Source organism: Haemaphysalis longicornis, unplaced genomic scaffold (genome assembly GCF_048455015.1).
Source record: "Haemaphysalis longicornis isolate Haplotype H1 unplaced genomic scaffold, Haemaphysalis longicornis Haplotype H1 scaffold_13, whole genome shotgun sequence".
In the NCBI taxonomy this organism is placed as follows: domain Eukaryota; kingdom Metazoa; phylum Arthropoda; class Arachnida; order Ixodida; family Ixodidae; genus Haemaphysalis; species Haemaphysalis longicornis.
Genome location: NW_027526233.1, coordinates 15,685,107 through 15,691,651, shown reverse-complemented (window position 1 = coordinate 15,691,651; position 6,545 = coordinate 15,685,107). Strand labels below are relative to the sequence as shown.

Here is a 6,545-nt window from a genome sequence, read left to right as displayed (position 1 = left end):
CCAGCGAGGGGGGGAAAGTGTGAGCGTTTATTGGTGTGTTGACTCATGAAGAAGACTCCTGGAATCAACTAATTGTTATTCGCTAGTTGGACCAATCTCTCACCTGTACATACCCATTATCGTCATCATTTGTGGATTATCATCATCGTCTGGGCTCGTTCGGCTGAGTCACCGAGTTCCCTGCGGGCTGAGTAAAGAGACCTGCCTTGGGATTACCGTTTCCTTGTTCCAGTCTGCTTTCCTCTTACAATATATATATATATATATATATATATATATATATATATATATATATATATATCTATATATATATATATATATATATATTGTAAGAGGAAAGCAGACTGGAACAAGGAAGGTATATATATATATATATATATATATATATATATATATATATACAACTGGCATGCTGGCGATGGGGCCGAAGGCGTGGTGAATACAAAGTAAGAAACCTCGGTAACAGCAACAGCGGAGGGTTTAATTCGACGTTTCGACTTCGAGACAAGTCTTCTACGGGAATATATATATATATATATATATTGTGGGAACGGCGCGCAGACGAGGAGAAAGACGCTGTTCGGGGCACGCGCAGCGTGTGCGCTCTGGAGCGTGACGAGGGACTCAGTGCGTGCCTGGGCTTGGAGAAGATCAGACGTCTCGGGACGGGTTCGGGTCAGAGCTGACTAAAGGTGTGTTTTCTGGGGACTCGGTGTCTTTCTTGGGAGCCGCGGCCGGGCGCTAAGACCCCGGTACCACATATGGCGCCCTGAACGTGGGGCCGGCCGTTGGTTCTCGGGAAAGACATTGTGGTCTTCTTCCTCTTTGTTCTAGAGCGTTCGCTGTTCGCGTCGCCGGTGTCTGGGGTATTCCCCGGTAATTCTCTGGAGATTTTTGTGTCGCTTTTCTGGCAAACAGTGGCATTTCCCTTGTGATAGCGCGGCGGCGGTAATCGCTGTGTGCCTTTTTTTTTCGTTTCGTGGTGCACCGGATTCCATCATGGAGCGTAGGCCTCGCCGGGGTGCAGCCACGCCTTCTGCTCGACGGAGCCTCTCGGCCGACCCTCACGGTGCTGGCTTTGGATCGGATACCTCGGAGGTCGTCGCTACCCTGGGCCCGATCGCACGCCTCTGCGAGAATCTTGTTAATCGCTTGGAGAATTTGCAGGTGGGGCCCGCTGGTTCCGGGCATGCGCCCCCCACGAGCCTCGAGGCGCCGCAGCGCGTGCCGGCATTCCACCCGAGCCTCGCAGTGCCACGGTTCACGGGCTATGACGACTTCAAATCCGTGGCGGACTTCCTGAGCGATCTCAATGTTTACAAGACGGCGTCGGGCGCTTCGGACGAGTTCGTGTTGACCCGTGTCCTGCCGGTTGCCCTGGAGGCATCGGCTGGTCGTTGGTGGCGCCTCTAGACCCCGTTCGCGTCCTGGGCCGACTTCGAGGCACGCTTCCGCGAGGAGTTCTTGCCTCCCGACTACGACTACCGCATCCGCCGTGAGCTGGAGGCACGTACGCAGCACCCGCGAGAAGGCTTGCTCGAATACATTCGAGCTATCCAGGAGCTCTTCAAGCGAGCTATCCCTGGTGCGTCTGACGCGGAAATGGTAAAGCACGTCTTGCGGCGTTGCCATCCGCACTTCCGACCTTTCCTGCACGGTCGTGATTACTCCAGTTTGGAGGAGATGGCGCGATCAGCTCGAGCAATCGAGGACGCTCTGATATCAGAGCTGATTTATATACCCCCTCCGCCAGTAGGGGAGGCACTTGAGCCAGCTTGCGCATGGAGAGACACCTATGAGACTTCGCCACAGCGAAGTCCACAGCCGCGTACGGCAGCGGCGGGCTTCAATTCCCCCCGCGCACGAGGTCCTTCTGCCCTTGGCGACAGGCAGTTGGAGCGCGGAAGACCACTAGATGGTGCAGCCCACGGCGGGAACTCCCCGCAGCGGTTAGAGCCAGGGTTCCTGCGTTGGGAAAACAGGCCCTCTTTACTGGCAGGCTCACCGCTCCCCGACCCGAGTCTCTCCCTTGGGGGTCGGCAACGAAATCCTCTGAACTCCAGAGGTCCTTCTCGTCCGGTTGTCGAGACGGGAGGGTCGCGGGGCTACGTGCCCAATGGAAATCAAGCTGGCGGCTGTTACCGATGTGGACAGCCTGGACACTTCCGTCGGGAGTGTCCTGAGGTGATGGCTCGTCGCCAAAATATCAAAAGCCATCAGGGAAACGAGTACGGCCCGCGATGCTAATGGCCACCAAAGCATCGCTATGGGCTCCGGATATGACGAACGGCGAAAACTTGTGTTTTTTACCCTCTGCTTGTCGTGTTGAAGCGCCGGCACAGCCCATAGCACCGCATGTTTCTGTTTATGTAGTTGGAGCGGACATTGACGCCTTGATTGACACTGGCGGCAGTTTGTCGCTAATTGGCGATACCGTGTTTGAACTTTGCCGTGCACGTGGTGTCAAGTTGCGCAAATGCAGCTCCCGTTTGCAAGTGGCCAATGGTGCTGTTGTTCAAGCACGTGGTGCTGTGCGCTTGCGCATTTCTTACGCAAGCAGAAGGTGTCGGCAGCGCTTTACGTACTGCCCGGGTTTGGCGGTGCCCATGATTTTGGGCAGGGATTTCATTATTCACGAGGGCCTCCTGCTTGACTTGGCGGGTGGTGGCTACAGATTGGGCAATGACGCAGAACTGATACCTTTTGTGGCGTCAACGCATATCTGTACCGTGCCAAGGTCAGCCGCAGTCGCAACGAAATCGGTGTTGCCTGAGCGAATCAGGCAGTTGATTGAGGAGTGTCCTTGCAGTGACTATGAGAGGGAGCAGCTCGCTTATGTGCTGGAGCCGTTTGCCGAAATGTTCACGGAGGCCCCTGGGCGGACAACCGTCCTTCAACATCGCATTGACACGGCAGACGCCCCTCCTTGGAGCTGCAATCCACGGCCGCTCAGCATCCAGAAGAAGGCGAAACTGGATGTCGCCCTTGACGAGATGCTGAACACGGGGTTTGTGCGGCCGTCGCAGAGCGCCCATGCATCTCCAGTCGTGTTTGCGCCAAAAAAAGACGGCAGTGTGCGTCTCTGCGTGGACTACCGTCGTCTCAACGACGTAACTGTAAGAGACGCATATCCTTTTCCTGCCGTAGAATCTATCATTTCCTCGCTTGGTGGTGCCCGCGTGTTTACCACTCTAGATTGCTCACGCGGCTTTTTGCAAATTGAAATGCACCCTGATGATATTCCTAAAACCGCCTTCACATGCTACAGGGGTCTTTTCGAGTTTGTGCGCATGCCGTTTGGGCTGAAAAACTCCCTGAGCTCGTTTCAAAGATTAATGGACATCGTCCTTGACGATGTACGTTATAAGTACGCGATGGCCTATATGGATGACGTCGTCGTCTTTTCGCGCACCTTTGAGGAGCATCTCGTGCATCTCAGAGATGTGCTTGACCGCATGAAACGCGCCGGCCTCACCATCAATCCTAAAAAGGTCCAACTCACGACAAGCAAAGTTGAATTGCTCGGCTTTGTCGTGGACAAGGGAGAGCTTCGTCCTAATGATGCCAAACTGAAAGCAATTACAGAGTATCCGTGCCCGCGTGACGTTAAGAGCTTGCAGCGCTTCTTGGGCATGATAGCCTTTTACCGCAGCTTCATTCCTCATTGTGCGGAGCTATCACGTCCGCTGAACCAGCTACTACGGAAAGGCGTGAAATGGCAATGGGCAGAGGCTGAACAGCAAGCTTTTGAAGCACTGTCTCGCGCAATCGCGACAACAGCGGCGTTAAGGATACCGGACCTTAACAAACAATTTGTGTTGCAGACCGATGCCAGCGACTATGGACTGGGCGCAGTGCTGATGCAGGAGTTTGAGGGCGTTCTCCGTCCGGTCGCATTTGCTAGCCATACGCTCACTCCGGCTGAGCGCAATTACACGGTCACAGAACGTGAGTGTCTGGCAATTGTGTTTGCACTAAAGAAATTTGACATGTATCTTGACGGTGCCTCTTTCACCATTCAGACAGACCACATGGCATTAACGTGGCTGCAGCGTTTGCAGAACCCTGCTGGTCGTCTTGCGCGCTGGGTGCTTGCGCTTCAGCGCTACGATTTTACTATCCAGCACAGGAAGGGTTCGCAGAACCAAGTCGCTGACGCGCTATCGCGCGCACCCCTGCCGCCATCCTCCGACGCGGCAGCGCCGGCGCTGGTGGCTGCAGTAGATGCTGACGCACGCTGGAGTACGCTGGTGAGCAGGGCAGATCTTCTCGCGGCGCAACGTGCCGACGGACTCTGCCGTAAGATCATTGAGCACGTCGGGGCACAGGGCGCAGCTCCCACCAGCAACAGCGGTGAGTTTGATACATATGTGTTGGCGGAAGACGGTCTCCTGCTACGGTATATCCCGCAGGACGATGACGAAGCTAATTCCCCATTCCGCGCTGCTGTACCGCGTAAGCTTCGGAGGGCTTTCATCCGCTACTTTCATGATTCAGCTCTGGCTGGACACAGCTCTGGCAGCAAAACTTATGAGAAGTTATGTCGGACTGTCACGTGGCCGGGAATGATGCAGGATGTGCTGCGGTACGCCAGGAGCTGTCACGTGTGCCAGACAGCGAAACCCCGAGTCGGTTGCCCGCCCGGATTGATGCAGCCTGTTGAGAGTAAGAGCCCCTGGCAAATCGTTGCTTGCGATATCATGGGCCCTTACCCCCGCAGCCCGCGTGGGAATTGTTATTTGTTTGTGGTGACGGACCATTTCACGAAGTGGGTAGAGCTGTTCCCGCTACGTACCGTCAATACACCGAATGTATGGAGGTGCCTAATGGAAGTGTTTTCGCGCTTTGGGTTCCCCGCACAGCTCATAACGGATAATGCTACGTATTTTACGAGCAAATTGTTTGAGGACAACTGCCGAGCTGTAGGCGTGAAACACAAACGTACGACCACCTATCACCCTCAGACAAACATAACGGAGCGTGTGAATCGCAACCTCAAGGCGATGCTAATTGCTCATACGGAGCAACACAAGGATTGGGATGCTAAGCTGCCTGAGATTGCATTTGCCACTCGCACCACGGTGAATCGTTCAACCGGGTTTACGCCGGCTTATCTGAATTACGGTCGGGAGATGCCATTTCCTCTCGACAGGACACTTCCAGAAACGGACGCGGGTTCTGGTCTGTCGCCTCATGCTGTGGCCGTCCGCCAGCGCCTGCGTGACGCGATACAGGCTGCCCGGGAGCAGCTTGATGTTGCTCGTCTCCAGCAGGCGGAGCAGTACAACCGGGGTCGTCGAGATGTTCAGCTTGCGATTGGCGACATGGTTCTCCGGCGCACTCATCCACTGAGCGACGCTTCACGCAAGTTCTCCGCGTCGCTAGCTCCTAAATGGGAGGGCCCTTTTTCCGTAAGCGAGAAGCTGTCTTCCATCACGTATCTTTTACGCAACAACAGGACCGGTGAACATGCAGGCCCGGTTAATATAGCCGACCTTAAACGGTACCACGCGGACTGATCATGTTTTTCTTTTCAGAGGACGCCTTCGCCTAGCGTTGCGTATGGGCGCTAGCGAAATAACAGAATTAGTTTTTTTTTCTTTTACTATCCACATTTTCTTTTTTCTCCTCTGTTTATTCTTGACCTGTCTTTTCTGTAAAGCCTTGATCAGTCCTTTATGGTTATTGTGGGGTTCACTTGTTCCGTAGTACCAGCTTGGCTTCCTCTTTTTTGTCCCCTTTCAATATTTTCTGTTTGTATGTTGTTCTGCACGCTCTCGTAGATGCCCCCGCCACCACGCAATCTTCCTGGGCCCTCTCGGGGATGGGGTCATTCTGCGTACGCACAGGCCCGTTTCCATCCCTGGCTTCCCCGGGCGCCACGTCACCGCCCTCCAACACTTCGCACCGTCGCCACCTGGACGGTCGTGGAGGCAGATCGCTCGGTTGGCTGGGTGTCCCGCCTCCCCTGGGAACTCCAGCCCCGTCCTGAACGTGGTGATCCCGCGGCCGCTATCCCAGAGCCTTTCCGGGGCCGTTTACTCTCGGATCGACATCCCCAGGAACCTCCATCCATCTATACGGCAGAGGAGCTCCGTCGCCTTTGCCCTTACTGCCGGGTGCCGCAAATCCATGTGCCCACGCACCTGGCAGGTGCTCTGCACCGTGACTGCATGACTGCCGCCATTGCTGCAGCGTCGGCCTCCGCAGGACCCCGAACTGAAGACTCAGTCGCTGCTGCCTTTGCCCTGCTGCTTCACCACCGCCCGGACCTCCTCCGCGACCCTCTCCCGGCCGACCACGTCATCGACATGCCCGACGAGTCTTGACTTTGTTTTTGGAGGGGGGAGAGTGTGGGAACGGCGCGCAGATGAGGAGAAAGACGCTGTTCGGGGCACGCGCAGCGTGTGCGCGCTGGAGCGTGACGAGGGACTCAGTGCGTGCCTGGGCTTGGAGAAGATCAGACGTCTCGGGACGGGTTCGGGTCAGAGCTGACTAAAGGTGTAGTTTTCTGGGGACTCGGTGTCTTTCCTTGGCAGCCGCGG

General features: G+C 55.4%; 1 pseudogene; it reads left to right on the top strand.

Annotated features, from left to right (window-relative positions):
- Positions 1-828: 828 nt before the first annotated feature.
- On the top strand, positions 829-6,329 carry LOC144163715 (uncharacterized; annotated as a pseudogene).
- The last annotated feature ends 216 nt before the right edge of the window (positions 6,330-6,545 follow it).